The sequence below is a fragment of the Bos grunniens genome, chromosome 6 (assembly GCF_055505025.1).
Source record: "Bos grunniens cultivar Pamir isolate PY7600 chromosome 6, Bosgru_T2T1.0, whole genome shotgun sequence".
NCBI lineage: Eukaryota > Metazoa > Chordata > Mammalia > Artiodactyla > Bovidae > Bos > Bos grunniens.
Genome location: NC_141170.1, coordinates 65,681,060 through 65,699,312, shown reverse-complemented (window position 1 = coordinate 65,699,312; position 18,253 = coordinate 65,681,060).

Here is an 18,253-nt window from a genome sequence, read left to right as displayed (position 1 = left end):
TTATTTTTTAAGGTTAAATACGAGTGTGTTTACACAACTTTTCATTGGAGACCTAATTAGCTAAGTAATTTAAATAGCAGAAGTTGAGAGTTTTATAAAATACAAGAAGAGTGGCTACTTTATAATCATCTCAACAAAAACACTCTTGAAATAGTGCTTGATTTTATGAATAAGCTGTTTCAAGATATGTAGGTTTAAAATGAAATTTGATACATTTTCCCAGAGATTAGGTAAGACTAACTTCAGAGGGAGGTGAAAAGTAATAACCTATGAGCTTTCAGGACATTTTTTATTGTGTAATTCAACAGCTTGATTTATTTTCACTTGGTACTCCTGGAAGGATTTCTTTAACTCTATTCATCTTATTCATAATATGTCTAAACTTACCAGACTAATCTCTTCTTAAAGGTGCAAGGGAAGACAGCTGGTAAGCTTTCATGGTCACAAAGACTCAGTATCTGACCCAAGTCAACCTGTACTCAATGTCTCTACCATCACCAACACAGAAACAGAGATTGATACTATGGCTATTCATATTTTGAAGATACAGTAATTGTCCTTAACTGAACAGTTTTCAGGTGGTCTTTCATGTTTCAGTGAGAAATTTCAAGCAGATTATTCATGCTCACATTGTGAGGCCTTAATAACATTCCTGCAATAAATACAGTCAGATTGAGGCTGAATCTTCAAATACACTGGAAACTATGATTTTCCATATAAAGATATAATACATCAATCCTCAATTTGTATATATTAATTTATACCACATCTTCTTTATCCATTCATCTATCAGTGAACACTTTGGATGCTTATATAGCTGGCTATTGTAAATGATGATACAATGAACACAGAGGTGTCTATATCTTTTTCAATTAGTGTTGTTGTTTTCATCAAAAGATATGCAGAAGTGGAATTACTGGATCACATGGTAGTTTTATTTTTAAATTTTTGAGAAGCCTCCATAATGTTTTCTCTAGTGACTGAATCAGTATATATTCCCACCAAAAGTTCATGAAAGTTTCATTTTCTCCACCTCCTCACAAACACTTATTTGTTGCCATTTGACAGTAGACATTCTGATAGGTATTACTCAGCCATGAAAAAGAATGAAATCTTGCCATGTGTAACAACATAGATGGACCTAGAGGGTATTATGCTAAGTAAAATAAGACAGAAATTTAGACAGAAAAAGACTAATACCATATGATTTAACTTACATGTGGAATCTAAAACACAAATCAAATGAACAAGCATAACAAAACGAAGTGGATTCATAGATACTGAGAACACACAGGTGGTTGCCAAAAGGGAGGAGGGGTAGAGGGATGAATGAAATAGTTCAGGGAGGTTAAGAGGTACAGATTTTTTCAGTTACAAAATAAATGAATCACAGAGATGAAATGTACAACATGGAGAATATGTCAAGTACACTGTAATATCTTTGGTGACAGATATAACCGGACTTATAGTAATCATTTTGTAATGTATAGAAATTAATCAATATCTTGGTACATTTAGAACTAACATTGTATTGTAGGTCATTTATGTTTCAATTAAAGCATGTAAATAAATACTGGGAGGAAATGCATCAAAATGTTAATGGTTATCTCTGGAGTTTGAGGATTACAGGTGATATTTTTTACTTTATGCTTTAATGTATTTTGGGTTAACTTAAATGAATATGTATCATTTGTAAAATTAGAAAGAAAGCAAATGTCCTTTAAAAAGTTTCTCAGGTTATAATATTCTATGATATATTGGATTTAGAGGCTTCAAAAGAACCCTCTTCACCCATAAAGACAGAAACAATTGAAAAGTACATATAAGCATGAGGCAGATGGGATAAAAATATCATGTCTAATCTTGACAAAAGTATAAGGAGATTTTGATTTGGGACAGCCAGATGAGATTATTTCTTTGCCTCTAATTGAACAATTCTCCAAAACCTTCCCCACAAAGGTAGAGCTTGTCATGCCAAACTTTCCACAAAATACACATTGTGTATTTTCTGCTGGGTGCCAGGTTATAAAGTGGGCACAAAAGTTGCTGAGCCACAGCCACCATTTCCTCCCATCCCTGGGGAGTAATGCTGAGGTAGTAAAACCTGGATTTTTATTGTAATGGAAGTTTTTTTCATATGGAAAGATGAAACAGAAGAAATAATCAATACCATTGACAACTACTGAGAATTTGGTAAACAATGGCATGTGAAGTATTTATTTTCTTTATTTAGCCTTTCAATATTGTTTTATATTAATAAAATAAGCCTGAGAGAAAGATAATATTACATTTTTCTTGAAATAAAGATGGAAAAATAGCTCAGCTGGTAAAGAATCTGCCTGCAATGCTGGAAACCCGGGTTCAATTCATGGGTCAGGAAGATCCCCTGGAAAACGGATAGGCTATCCACATCAGTAATTCTTGGGCTTCCTTTGTGACTCAGATGGTAAAGCATCTGCCCCCAATGTAGGAGATCTGGACTCAATTCCTTGGTTGCAAAGATCCCCTGGAGAAGGGAACAGTTACCTATTCCAGTATTCTGGCCTGGAGAATTCATTCCATGGACAGAGGAGCCTGGCAGGCTACAGTCCAAGGGGTGGCAAAGAGTTGGACATGACTAAGTGACTTTCAAACAATTTAAGCTGTCATTAGCTTTCTAGCACCAATTTGCTACATTATTTTATACAACAGTTACAGATGGCCAAATTTAAGGGCAAGAGAGGTCAGCTACCTCAATGCCCTTTTCATCTTTTGCCTCTTGAGATGATAGGCTGAAAAGTTATTATTGTAATCTAAATTATAAACATGATTTTTTATGGTGTCAGCTGTGACCATCATCTCATTTTACATAAAACACAAAACAGCTATTGGAAATTAATGAACTAACTTTATTAGCATACCAGGAACATTTAAACCAGTGATCTAGAGAAAAAGAGCTCTTCATAGCTGATCATAAATTTCGAGCTCCCCATCACTTTGATTAATACTGTCTTCAAGATTTGGAAGAGTGATATTCAAATGTATGTGTATATTAGTGGGGTTGTGTGTGTTTGTGTCTGACATGTTTTATTATTATTTTTGGAAGGAAGCCATATGATATTATTCATTATTCTTACTAACATAAGCTCCTTTTGGTTTCACATACTACACAATAATTTAAGAAATTATGTTGTTCCACATACTACACATTGCTTAAAATATAAATGTGGTAGGATAAATATAACTATATAATTAAATTATAAAATATACTTTTATAAATATATATTAAATATATGTTTATATTAAAGTGTACCTTTTTAAGGGAAAGTACATTTTTAAAGTAATCATATAAACTTATAACAATTACCATACAGATAAAGCAATGGCACATTGTTAATATCAGAGATCTCTTGAGCTCCACTCCAATTATTAACTCCCCTAAGTAAATATTATTATGAGTACTATCTCTATGGATTACTTCACCTGATTTTGAATGTTACTTAGATAGAACCAATCTGCTTTCTTTGCTCATCAATGTATCTATTATGTAAAATGTACCCACACTCTTTTGTATACTAATAGTCTTCTTTTCTGATATTGTTCCATCATGCTGCTATTTCATACACAATACACTTATTTCTTCTTCTTTTTATGGATGTACACTTGAGATGTTTCCAGGTTTTACTATTGTTATCTACTTTCTATCATCTCCTTTTCTGTGTGGTGAATACTATACTAGTTTTCATTGCATACAGACCTAAAAGTCTTCAGATGAATATATGTGTACATTTCTGCTGGTTATATACTTGGGAGTCAAATTGTTGGGCCATAGGGATCTTAGGTTTAACCCAGGTAAATTATGTCATCTTTTTTGGGTGTTAATTCTAGAAGGTCTTGTAGATGTTGATAGAACCATTCAACTTCAACGTCTTCAGCATTACTGGTCCAGGCATGGACTTGAATTACGGTGATATTGAATGGTTTCCCCTCAAGATGAACAGAGATCATTCTGTCATTTATGAGATTGCATCCAGATACTGCATTTCAGACTCTTTTGTTGACTATGATGGCTACTCCATTTCTTCTAAGGGATTTTTGCCCACAATAGTAGATATAATGGTCATCTGAGTTAAATTCACCCATTCCAGTCCATTTTAGTTTGCTGATTCCTGAAATGTCGATGTTCACTCTTGGCATCTCCTGTTTGATCACTTCCAATTTGCCTTGATTCAATGGACCTAACATTCCAGATTCCTATGCAATATTGGTCTTTACAGCATTGAACCTTGCTTCTATCACCAGTCATATCCACAGCTGGGTGTTATTTTTGCTTTGGCTCCATGTCTTCATTCTTTCTAGAGTTATTTCTCCACTGATCCCCAGTAGCATATTTGGCACCTACTGACCTTGGGGAGTTCATCTTTAAGTGTCCTATCTTTTTGCCTTTTCATACTGGTCATTGGGTTCTCAAGGCAAGAATACTGAAGTGTTTTGCCATTCCCTTCTCCAGTGGACCACATTTTGTCAGACCTCTCCACCATGACCCATCTGTCTTGGGTAGCCCTACATGGCATGGCTCATAGTTTCATTAGTTAGACAAGACTGTGGTCCATGTGATTAGATTGGTTAGTTTTCTGTGATGGTGGTTCTCAGTCTGTCTGACTTCTGATGGAGAAGAATAAGAGGCTATGGAAGCTTCCTGAAGGGATAGCCTGACTGAGGGGTATACTGGGTTTTGTTCTGGTGGGGAGACCATGCTCAGTAAATATTTAATCCAATTATCTGTTGATGGGTGGAGCTGTGTTCCCTCCCTGCTATTTACCTAGGGCCAAACTATGGTGGAGACAACTGGTCATGGTGGAGAGGTCTGACAGAATGTGGTCCACTGGAGAAGGGAATACTAAAGGCAAGCCATTTCAGTATTCTTGCCTTGAGAACCCCATGAACAGTATGAAAAGGCAAAATGATAGGATACTGAAAATGGAATTCCCCAGGTTGGTAGGTGCCCAATATGCTACTGGAGATCAGTGGAGAAGTAACTCCAGAAAGAATGAAGGGATGGAGCCAAAGCAAAAACAATACCCAGTTGTGGACGTGACTTGTGATAGAAGCAAGGTCCGATGCTGTAAAGAGCAATATTGCATTGGAACATGAAATGTCAGGTCCATGAATCAAGACAAATTGGAAGTGGTCAAATAGGAGATGGCAAGAGTGAACGTTGACATTCTAGGAATCAGTGAACTAAAATGGACTGGAATGGGTGAACTTAAATCAGATGACCATTATATCTACTACTGTGGGCAGGGATCCCTTAGGAGAAATGGTGTAGTCATCATGGTGAACAAGAGTCTGAAATGCAGTACTTGGATGCAATCTCAAAAACGACAGAATAATCTCTGTTCGTTTCCAAGGCAAACCATTCAATATCACCATAATTCAAGCCTATGCCCCAACCAGTAATGCTGAAGAAGCTGAAGTTGAACAGTTCTATGAAGTCCTACAAGACCTTCTAGAACTAACACCCAAAAAGATGTCCTTTTCATTACAGGGGATTGGAATGCAAAAGTAGGAAGTCAAGAAACACCTGGAGTAACAGGCAAATTTGGCTCTGGAGTACAGGATGAAGGAGGGCAAAGGCTAATAGAATTCTGCCAAGAGAATGCACTGGTCATAGCAAACACCCTCTTCCAATAACACAGGAGAAGACTCTACACATGGACATCACTGGATGGTCAACACCAAAATCAGATTGATTATATTCTTTGTAGCCAAAGATGGAGAACCTCTATACAGTAAGCAAAAACAAGACCAGGAGCTGACTATGGCTCATATCATGAACAACTTATTGCCAAATTCAGACTTAATTTGAAGAAAGTAGGGAAAACCACTAGACCATTCAGGTATGACCTAAATCAAATCCCTTATAATTATACAGTGAAAGTAAAAAATAGATTAAAGGGCCTAGATCTGATAGACAGAGTGCCTGATGAACTATGGATGGAGGTTGGTGACATTGTACAGGAGACAGGGATCAAGACCATCCCCAAGAAAAATAAATGGAAAAAAAGCAAAATGGATGTCTGAGGAGGCCTTACAAATAACTGGGAAAAGAAGAGAGGTGAAAAGCAAAGGAGAAAAGGAAAGAGAGAAGCATTTGAATGCAAAGTTCCAAAGAAAAGCAAGAATAAGAAAGCCTTCCTCAGTGATCAATGCAAAGAAATAGACCAAAAGAACAGAATGGGAAAGACTAGAGATCTCTTCAAGAAAATTAGAGATATCAAGGGAACATTTCATGCAAAGATGGGCTCGATAAAGGACAGAAATGGTATGGACCTAACAGAAGCAGAAGATATTAAGAAGAGGTGGCAATAATACACAAAAGAACTGTACAAAAAAGATCTTCAAGACCCAGATAATCACGATGGTTTGATCACCTAGAGCCAGATATCGTGGAATGTGAAGTCAAGTGGGTCTTAGAAAGCACTACTACGAACAAAGCTAGTGGAGGTGATGGAATTCCAGTTGAGCTATTTAAAATCTTGAGAGATGATGCTGTGAAAGTGCTGCACGCAATATGCCAGCAAATTTGTAAAACTCAGCAGTGGCCACAGGACTGGAAATGGTCAGTTTTCATTCCAATCCCAAAAAAGACAATGTCAAAAAATGCTCAAACTATAGCACAATTGCACTCATCTCACAGGCTAGTAAAGTAATGCTCAAAATTCTGCAAGCCAGGCTTCAGCTGTATGTGAACCGTGAACTTCCAGATGTTCAAGCTGGTTTTAGAAAAGGCAGAGGTACCAGAGTTCAAATTGCCAATATCCACTGGATCGTTGCAAAAGCAAGAGAGTTTCAGAAAAACATCTATTTCTGCTTTATTGACTATGCCTTTGACTGTGTGGATCACAATAAACTGTGGTAAATTCTGAAAGAGATGGGAATACCACACCCCATACCTGCCTCTTGAGAAACCTATACAACATGTCAGGACGCAGCCGTTAGAACTGGACATGGAATAACAGACTGGTTCCAAATAGGAAAATGAATATGTCAAGGCTGTATATTGTCACCCTGCTTATTTAAGTTAAATGCAGAGTACATCATGAGAAACTGGGCTGGAAGAAGCACAAGCTGGAATCAAGATTGCTGGGAGAAATATCAATAACCTCAGATACGCAAATGACACCACCCTTATGGCAGAATATGAAGAGGAACTAAAATGTCTCTTGAAGAAAGTGAAAGAGGAGAGTGAAAAAGTTGGCTTAAAGCTCAACATTCAGAAACTAAGATCATGGCATCCCGTCCCATCACTTCATGGGAAATAGATGGGGAAACAGTGGAAACAGTATCAGACTTTATTTTTATGGGCTCCAAAATCACTGCAGATGGTGATTGCAGTCACGAAATTAAAAGACGCTTACTCCTTGGAAGGAAAGTTATGACCAACCTAGATAGCATATTCAAAAGCAGAGACATAACTTTGCCAACAAACTTCCGTCTAGTCAAGGCTATGGTTTTTCCATGGATGTGAGAGTTGGACTGTGAAGAAAGCTGAGCACTGAAGAATTGATGCTTTTGATCTGTGGTGTTGGAGAAGACTCTTGAGGGTCCCTTGGACTGCAAGGAGATCCAACCAGTCCATTCTAAAAGAGATCAGTCCTGGGTGTTCATTGGAAGTAATGATACTAAAGCTGAAACTTCAAATCTTTAGCCACCTCATGTGAATTTTTGACTCAGTGGAAAAGACTCATGCTGGGAGGGATTTGGGACAGGAGGAGAAGGGGAAAACAGAGGATGAGATGGCTGGATGGCATCACTGACTTGATGGGCATGAGTTTGAGTAAGCTCCGGGAGTTCATGATGGACAGGGAGGCCTGTCATGCTGCGATTCATGGGGGTGCAGAGTCAGACATGACTGCCCGACTGAACTGAACTGAAACTATGGTGGAGGTAATGAATATAATGGTGACCTCCCTTAAAAAATCCCAGGCATGTACTGCTACTCTCCATGCCCCCAACTCTAAAGGCCACCACTAACCCATACCTTCACTGTAGACTCCCGGACACCCTCAGGCAAGTCTGGAACAGTCTCCTGTGGGGTCACTGTTGCTTTCTCCTGGATCCTGGTGCACAAGGTGCTGTTGTGCCCTCCAAGACTCTATTTCCCAAACCTGTGTAAGTTCTGGCAGCACTATGTTGGGGTTAATGGCGACCTCATCCAAGAGGACTTATGCCATACCCACATCCAAAACCTCTGTCCTTGTGGCAGACCACTGCTGACTCGTATCTCCACAGGAGATGCTCAAACACAGTTCTGTCTCAGTCTCTGTGGGGTCCCTGGGTCCTGGTGTACACAAGGTTTGTTGGAGCCCTCTGAGCATCTCAGGCGGGAATGGGGTTTGATTCTAAATGTGAATTTACCCCTCCTACCATCTTGCTGGGGATTCTCCTTTGTCCTTTGATGTGGGATATCTCCTCACAGCCGCTCCATTGCTTACGGTCTTACTGGTTTTTTTTTTTTTTTTTCTGTTCTTGGACGTGGGATATTTCCACATGGCCCATCCAGCGAAGCACAGCCATGGTTCCTGACCTTGGACATGGAGTATCTCTTCACAGCTGCTCTAGCGAAGTGCAGGAGCCTCTCCTGACCTTGGACATTGGATATCTCCTCATGGCCGCTAGAGAGTGAAAAAATTGGCTTAATGCTCAACATTCAGAAAACAAAGATTATGGCATCTGGTCCCATCACTTCATGGCAAATAGATGGAGAGACAGTGGAAACTTTATTTTTTGGGGCTCCAAAATCACTGCAGATGGTGACTGCAGCCATGAAATAAAAAGATGCTTACTCCTTGGAAGAAAAGTTATGACCAATCTAGACAGCATATTAAAAAAACAGAGACATTACTTTGCCAGCAAAGGTCCGTCTAGTCAAAGCTATGGTTTTCCAGTAGTCATGTATAGATGTGAGAATTGGACTATAAAGAAAGCTGAGCACTGAAGAATTGATGCTTTTGAACTATGGTGTTGGAGAAGACTCTTGAGGGTCCCTTGGACTGCAAGGAGATCCAACCAGTTAATCCTAAAGGAACTCAGTTCTGAATGTTCATTGGAAGGACTGATGTTGAAGCTGAAACTTCAATACTTGGCCACCTGATGCGAAGAGCTGACTCATCTGAAAAGACCCTGATGCTGGGAAAGATTGAGGGCAGGAGGAGAAAGGAATAACAGAGGATGAGATGGTTGGATGGCATCACCGACTCAATGGACATGAGTTTAAGTAAATTCTGGGAGTTGGTGATGGACAGGGAGCTCTGGCATACTGCAGTCCAAGAGGTCTCAAAGAATCAGACATGACTGAGTGACTGAACTGAATTGAACTGAACTGAAATTATGTCAAGAAGATACAAAAGTGATTTTCCCACATATAGTGTATGAAAGTTCTAACTACTATATCCTTTGCCAGTGCTTGTCAGTCTTTTTTGTTTTTTGTTTTTTCATTTTAGTCATCAGGTAGGCTCACCCAGTCACCTTCACTGACGTTTTAGCTTCCTTTCTTCCTGGTGACAGAGAAGTAAATATCCTGCTCATTTATTGTTTATTCAATGTATTGGTCAAATATCATGAAATTGTCTTTTGAAATATTATTTGTGAATGAATCATCCTACACTGTAGCTTACTTTTGAATTTTCTTAATGGTTTCCTTTATCCTCTTAATGAAGTACAAGGTAGCAGGCCCTTTTTGGTAAGCAGTTCTTTGTCTATCAAGTTTAATTAGTTTTTGTCTAACCAATGTCATGAAGATATTTTTCCCTCTAGAAGTTTTATTGTTATGATCCATGGTAAATATAGTTTTGCATATATATACATGTATAGTATGAGGTAGAGTCAAGGTTTATTTCAGTAAAAATATATAAATATAAAACTAATCTTATAATCATAATCTAGATCAGTATTTCAATGATCCTTTTTTATTAATCAGGTGAGTTTTCTTGAATATCTAATCACTTTCATTCACATATGTCTATCTTTGTATCAGGTACATCTGGTTAAATTACTATAATTTTATAATAATTTTTGAAGTGTGGTAATGTAAGCCCTCCAAATCTGTTCTTCTTATATAAATTATCTTTGTGGCTATTGATTTTCAAACATATTTTAAAATCAGCTTCTCAGTCACACACACACACACAACCTTGTTGTCTTTGGCCAAATTTACATTGAATCTACATACCAGTATGCAGAAAATCCTATCTTTACAATACCAAACAGAGTTTAACCATTTTCTTATGATATGTGATGTAGTGTGCTTAGTCACTAAGTCCTGTCTGATTCTTTGTGAACCTATGGACTGTAGCCCACTAGGCCCTTCTGTCCATGGGGATTCTCCAGGCAAGAATACTGGAGTGGGTTGCTATGCCCTCCTCCAGGGGCTGTTCCCAAACTACAGATAATCTCATGGTAAATTCCTTCATATTTCTAGCAATTTTTTGTGTGTTTTAGTACAGCAATGTTAATTCTTCTCTGTACTGTTCACGGGCTTCAGTTTTTTCTTTATTTCAATCTTTTGAGTTCTTATGCTTTAGGTATTTTTGTTCTCAAACATGAAGATTTTTTTTTTTAATTCAGCCTGACAAATTTATAGGAGAACAAATATGAAAAATCATTGTTGCAGAGATTTTAACTTCTAACTACACAGGGTTGTAAGACTAATATACTGGACAAAATTGTTTTAAAATCTAGAAAAAATAAAAATAGAATTGTAGGGAAACAATTCTATACAGTGGAAAATTTTGAATGGATCCATGGGCTTTTCCAGAACATGAAACACAAAAGTGAATTTTTGTGTTGTATGTATTAAATGAGGCAACTGATCATATGATTCAAATTGTTTATCTTCAGTTCAGTTCAGTTCAGTCACTCAAGTGTGTCTGACTCTTCGTGACCCCACGGACTGCAGTAGGCTGTTGGGGGCCGGCGTGAGGCACTCCGCCCATGACAAAGGTCATGAGGAAGGAGGCTCGACATACGCAAAGGCGGGATCAAGCCTCAGGAGTCCCCCTGGAAATACTTGAGCATCTACCCCCATAACCAGAGCCTGCCTACTTTACTACTTTGTGCTCTCCCCTACACCTCGGACTTTACGGGGGGCTGTCCCCCACCACCTCTTTCGGAGAAGGAGTTAACTTACAGCTCCAGTTAATAATAATTCCTGGGCGTGACAGGAGTGTTTCAACCTACAAACTCTTCTGAAGGTTCTCTAGCCTGCCTGACAGGCTTGTCCGGCCACATGTGATTGCTCACAGCCTCCCAACCGTGAGAGGCACGAGATGCTTTAAACCTAAAAACAGGTTCTTTAGAGAAGTTAGAAAGCTGTTAGTATAAGTATAATGGGCTGATTAGAAATTGTATTGGTGAAGGGTTTTTCATTTGTTGAGCCAATGTTTACTGCTAAGTCTTCACATCCCCTGCCCTTATACACATTAATGAATATATAGAAGAAATAAGTATTAACCTTTGATATAAATCACGTTGGACCTCAGGCCAAGTAAATTCTTTCCTTAACTAAAGCCCACTACACCCTCACCCTATAGGAATGTAACTTTATTTGAGTGACGTCTGTTTTAAGAATAATCACCCTTGGAGAAAAAAGTGTCCTGGTTGACTGACCACTGTCACAAGGAGAGGGTCACAAATTGTCAGCAGGCCCCTCTGGCCAGAAGATGATGTAACACCCCTAAGACCTCTGTATACATTTGTATGAAGCACCTGACTTTAATAAAAGTCAGGACTGCTGTCCCCACGTGACTTTTGTATAACATCTCAGTGTATAAAAACAGACTCTGGAAAATAAAGAATTGGGATCAGTTCCTCGAAATACTGGTCTCCCCATGTCGCTCTCTCTCTCACTCTGGCTGAGTCTCCATCTGGAGCGCGGAACCCGCCATGCTTACTAATTATGCCTGGGCTTCTAAGATCCGACCGGGGAGGCCTCAGTGTCTCCTCTCCTTCGGGAGAATGGAAGGATGCCTGCAGCCTACATAAGTGGTGCAAGCTTCTTGTCTTGAAGTTTTATTGGTCTCCCACGTAAACCAAGCTACTCAGCCTCTTTTCTCCACTGAATTTTCCTACTGAGCTATCCTCATTCTATTACTGTTTATATCTTTGATGAATATTTAAATAGCCGCCGAAGCTGTCTCCCCTTCGAATACCCTGGACCTGCCAGGGCTGGACCCCGGCAGTAGGCCAGGGCTCTCTGTCCATCACCAACTCCCAGAGTTTTACTCAAACTCATATCCATTGAGTTGGTGATGCCATCCAACTACCTTATCCTATGTTGCCCCTTTCTCCTCCTGCCTTCAATCTTTCAGGCATCAAGGTCTTTTCAGATGAGTCAGCTCTTCACATCAGGTGGCTAAAGTATTGGAGTTTCAGCATCAATTCTTCCAATAAATATTCAGGACTGAGTTCCTTTAGGATTAACTGGTTGGAACTCCTTGCAGTCCAAGGGACTCTCAGAGTCTTCTCCAACACAGTTCAAAAGCATCAATTCTTTGGCGCTCAATTTTCTTTATGGTCCAACTTTCCCATCCATACATGACTACAGGAAAAACCATAGCTTTGACTAGACAGACATTTGCTGGCAAAGTAATGTCTCTGCTTTTAAATATGCTGTCTAGGTTGGTCATAGCTTTCCTTCCAAGGAGTAAGTGTCTTTTAATTTAATGGCTAGAGTCAGCATCTGCAGTGATTTTGGAGCCCAAGAAAATAAAGTCTGTCACTGTTCCCATTGTTTCCCCATCTATTTGCCATTAATTGATGGGGCCAGATGCCATGATCTTAGTTTTTGAATGTTGAGTTTTAAGCCAATTTTTTCGCTCTCCTCTTTCATTTCCATCAAGAGGATCCTTAGTTCTTCTTTGCTTTCTGCTATAAGGGTGGTGTCAGCTGCATATCAGAGATTATTGATATTTCTCCTGGCAATCTTGATTGCAATTTCTTCAGTATTCAGCCTGGAATTTCACATGATATACTCTGTGTATAAGTTGAATAACCAAGATGATAACATACAGCCTTAATATACTCCTTTCCCAGTTTGGAAGCAGTCCGTTGTTCCATGTCTAGTTCTAACTGTTGCTTCTGGACCTGCATACATATTTCTCTATCTATCAGACCTAATCCCTTGAATCTATTTGTTACTTCCATTGTATAATCATAAGGGATTTGATTTAGGTCATACCTGAATGTTCAGCATTCAGAAAATGAAGATCATGGCATCTGGTCCCATCACTTCATGGGAAATAAATGGGGAAAGAGTGGACACAATGTCCAACTTTATTTTTTGGGCTCCAAAATCACTGCAGATGGTAGCTGTAGCCATGAAATTAAAAGACGCTTACTCCTTGGAAGGAAAGTTATGACCAACCTAGATAGCATATTGAAAAGCAGAGACATTACTTTGCCAACAAAGGTCCATCTAGTCAAGGCTGTGGTTTGCCAGTGGTCATGTATGGATGTGAGAGTTGGACTGTGAAGAAAGCTGAGCACTGAAGAATTGATGCTTTTGAACTGTGGTATTGGAGAAGACTCTTGAGAGTCCCTTGGACTGCAAGGAGATCCAACCAATCCATTCTAAAGGAGATCAGTCCTGGATGTTCTTTGGAAGGAATGATGCTAAAGCTGAAACTCCAGTACTTTGGCCACCTCATGCAAAGGAAGAGTTGACTCTTTGGAGAAGACTCTGATGCTGGGAGGAATTGTGGGCAGGAGGAGAAGGAGACGACAGAGGATTAGATGGCTTGATGGCATCACCGACTCAATGGACATGAGTTTGAGTGAACTTCGGGAGTTGGTGATGGACAGGGAGGCCTGGTGTGTTGTGATTCATGGGGTCACAAAGAGTCGGACACGACTGAGCGACTGAACTGAACTGTACTGAACTGAATTGAATGGACAGAGGATGAGGTGCTTAGATGGCATCACTGACTCAGTGGACATGTGTTTGGGTAAACTCTGAGAGTTAGTGATGGACAGGGAGGCCTGGTGTGCTGCATTTCATGGGGTTGAAAAGAGTTGGACATGACTGAAGGAATGAACTGAACAGAACTGAACTGAATGGTCTAGTGGTTTTCCCTACTTTCTTCAATTTCAGTCTGAATTTGGCACAGTCAGCTTCTGGTCTTGTTTTGTTGACTGTATAGAGTTTCTCCATCTTTGACTGCAAAGAATATTATTAATATGATTTCAGTACTGACTGTCTAGTGATGTGCATGTATAGAGTTGTCTCGTGTTGTTGGAAGAGTGTGTTTGCTATGACCAGTTTATATATATAGTTTGCTATGACTATGCTATTGGTAAAAGGAATGAATAAATATGTTCAAAACTGGACCTAAGTGATCGCTGCCTTGTTCTATTTCTTAAATAGATTTCATTATACCATGATGGGGGATTAGAAATTAATCATTAGCTAACAAATAGGCACCTACCATGTACCTTTAAACTAAGCAGCATATTTCATGTAAGTATGTAGACTGACAAAAAGTCCTATGTTATTAACTGAAAGGGACAAGTTTATATAAGTTCTTGTTCTAGCTAATTGCAATGACTGAGTAATCATCAACTCAAAATAATGAGCTACTTCATAATTCCTAAAAAAAGACTCCAATAACTAAAATAGTCTACAGTCCAATTTTCTGAAGTTTTAAATACAGTTGCTACATAGTTATTTATCCAACTCAATATCTATTATCTATCTTGAACTTTGGAAGCCTACAAATTGAAAATGTACAGTAGAAAGGATTAACCTGTTAAGATACAGATAGGCATTAAATAGAGAACCTATATCCTAAGTGAGGAGACTTCCTTGTAGCTCAAATGATAAAGAATCTGCCTGCGAGGCAGAAGACCAGGGTTTGATCCCTGGGTTGGGAAGTTCTTCTGGAGAAGAGAATGGCAATCCACTCCAGTATTCTTGCCTGGAGAATTCCATGGACAGAGAAGCCTTGCAGGCTACAGTCTGTGGGGCCACAGAGTCGGTCATGACTGAGCGACTAACACACACACATCCTAGGTGAAGTTCTAAACTCCTTCCAAATTGAAAATGTAGGTTGATCAGTGTAACCACCTCTTGATAATTGGCTGTCAGAAGATTAAGTTTTGCATTAAGGGAGGAGAATATGAGGGGTTGTTCCTGAGAGGACCTGTATCACTACCAGAGGCAATGCTGTCCCCATAGGCATGGGGGTGATTAGTTCATCTAAAGAAGGAACTGGGTTTTCAAGATTGATATACTAGGAAGAAAGAAACCTAATAAAATGAGGGAAAAGAAGATACTGACCTTAAAGCAACTGTAGGGGGAAAAAAATTAGCTATTCACTATTATTAGAGTGAATTTGCTATTAGCATAAAATGCTTGGAGACATGAGAAAGTGTCTAGACATAGAAAGTCTTAGATTCACACAACTTTCTAGCTGGAAAATATCATCAAAATCCTAAAGCTGTTCTTTCATTCTACAATTAAGAACACTGAGGCTTAACACCACAGAGATGGCAGTGGGGTCCAAACCCAGATATCTGCCTCCTATTTCTGCATTTCTGAGACAATGACAATCTCATGTGTAAGTTTTAAAGTGTCATGTAAATATTAGGTGTAGTAGTAACTAGTTTGGAGTATTTGCTATTTCTTATATCTTATGTCAATAATGTATATCCTTTAAGTAAATTAGCCTAAATTAGCCACTCCATGATGCCACTTTTGTCTTTCCCGATATAGTTTCTCACCTTTCCATGTGGTATAAACTGCTTTGTACTTTGCTGGTGAAATGAAAAAAAAAAAAAAACTGGGACTCAGATAAACGTTAAATTTATAGTATTCATTATGCAAAATTTTCAGGGATAATTTCAGGGATAAAAAAATTCAGGTAAATTGTGTTCCTATCTAAAGCAAAAATAGTAACTTCACTGTTTTTATGTAGATGACAGAACTAGTATTTCACTGGAACTAGGGTAAAGGGAAAATATCAGAAAACAATATGTGTATTTAGATGGTACAGATAAAATTATTTGCAAAGTAGAAATAGAGGCACAGATGTAGAGAACAGGCGTATGGATCCTGAGAGGGAGAGAGAGGGTGGGATGAATAGGGAGATTGGGATTGTGACTTATATTCACAAATATGTATAAAATAGGTAACTAATGAGAATCTACTGAATATATAGCACAAGGAACTCCACTCAATGCTCTGGTGACCTAAATGGAAAGAAAATCCAAAAAAGAAGGGATATAGGAATACACAACTAATTCACATTGCTGTACAACAGAAACTAACACAACACTGTAAAGCAACTATAATCCAATAAAATTAATAAAAATATATATGCATATTGCCTATCTCCTGGGGAGAATGAGATTTTAAGTAGAAGAGTATGTAGTTATGCTTACTCTCAACTTCTTTGAGAAATGTTCTGTTGTGTCTACAATAGCATAATTTGCCATTGAGATTTAATAGGCAGATACTTGCATGGAAAATCCCATGGACAGAGGAGCCTAGCAGGCTACAGTCCATGGGTTCTCACAAAGTGGGACACAACTAAGCATGCGTGCATGCACACACACTTTCTCAATATTCATAACTACAAATTTAGTAACGATTTATTAAAGACTTTCGGAGAAGGCTATGGCACCCTACTCTGGTACTCTTGCCTGGAAAATCCCATGGATGGAGGAGCCTGGTAGGCTGCAGTCCATGGGGTCGCTAAGAGTTGGACAGGACTGAGCGACTACTTTCACTTTTCACTTTCCTGCATTGGAGAAGGAAATGGAAACCCACTCCAGTGTTCTTACCTGGAGAATCCCAGGGACAGGGGAGCCTGGTGGGCTGCCGTCTACGGGATCACACAGAGTCAGACACGACTGAAGAGACTTAGCAGCAGCAGCAGCAGCATTAAAGACTTTATGTGTCAGATACTGATAAACAGAAGTGTAAAGGTGAATGCTTATTCTGTAGGGGAATATAGAAAAAGTAATAAATGATTACAATTTATTATGAAGAGCCCTGAAATCCAAATATATAATAGTAATTCAATCTCTAGGATTTGTAGTTTTTTTTTTTTTTTTTTTTTTTTAACGTGGCAATTAAGCTGGAGTTTTTTTTTTTTTTTTTAATAGAAATTTATAATGTTTTAAGGACAGATAAAAAGGTTTTAAAGGGACATAGCTATTTGAAAAAGAATAGCTCATTTAGTTAACCAGGAAAAGATTTTCATTGCATCAGATCTCAACTTTCATGAACGGGACTAAAATCAAAATAAAAATGCATCCAAGAGCAGCTGTCATGAACACCAAAATTTTCTATGAGGTACCTGAAGGACTTTAAACAGGCTATTGATTGGAGATACCCCAAGATCATATCCTAAAATAACTTTCAAGTTATATAATTCCCCTTCTCTCCTTTGCTTTGTGCTTTTTCAGTGTACTCGTGTCTTGGTTTATCTTTCTTTCCTTGGAGGTGAATGTGGCTTTGGAAAAGGTGATAGCTTCTCCTTCTCCTCCTCCTCTTTCTCTTCTCTACAGTCTCATCCTCCTTTAACAATTTCATAACATACTTTCAAAATAACTGACACCTTAGGTTTCAAAATTCTTTGAAGTGAATTAAACCAAAAACTGTCCTGAGTTAACAAATTTCATGTCTTGTTATGAGTTTCATAATTGCTCTGCCTCCTCTGTGAATAAAATGTAAAACATGTGGCAGGTAATATTGGGAATAATTTTGACTGAGACTTAAAAAATGCAATCATTATGTTTTCTAAAATTTTATGAATATCATTATTAATTTGGAGGACATCAGTCGTGTCTGACTCTTCATGACCCCATGGACTGCAGCCCACTAGGCTCCTCCATTTATGGGACTCTCCAGGCAAGAGTACTGGAGTGGGGTGCCATTGCCTTCTTGGACAGTAATAATAAAATTATCCAAATTTTATATGAGCTAAACAATTAGTTTACTATTTCTGTGTAACAAATTGCTACAAACTTAGTGACTTAAAACGTACCTGTGCTTTAACTGACAACTTTGTAAGTCAAAAGACTAGGCATATGTAATTGTATTCTCTTTACCGTAAAAGGGTGAGATGAAGGCATTGGCCAGTTTGTACTCTTTTCTGCAGCTTGAAGTCCTCCTTCAAGCTTGTATCTTTGTTGGTAGGATGGAATTCCTTTTGGTTGTAGAACTGAGGCTGCTGTTCACTTGGTGGCTTGAGAACAGGGCTCATTCTCA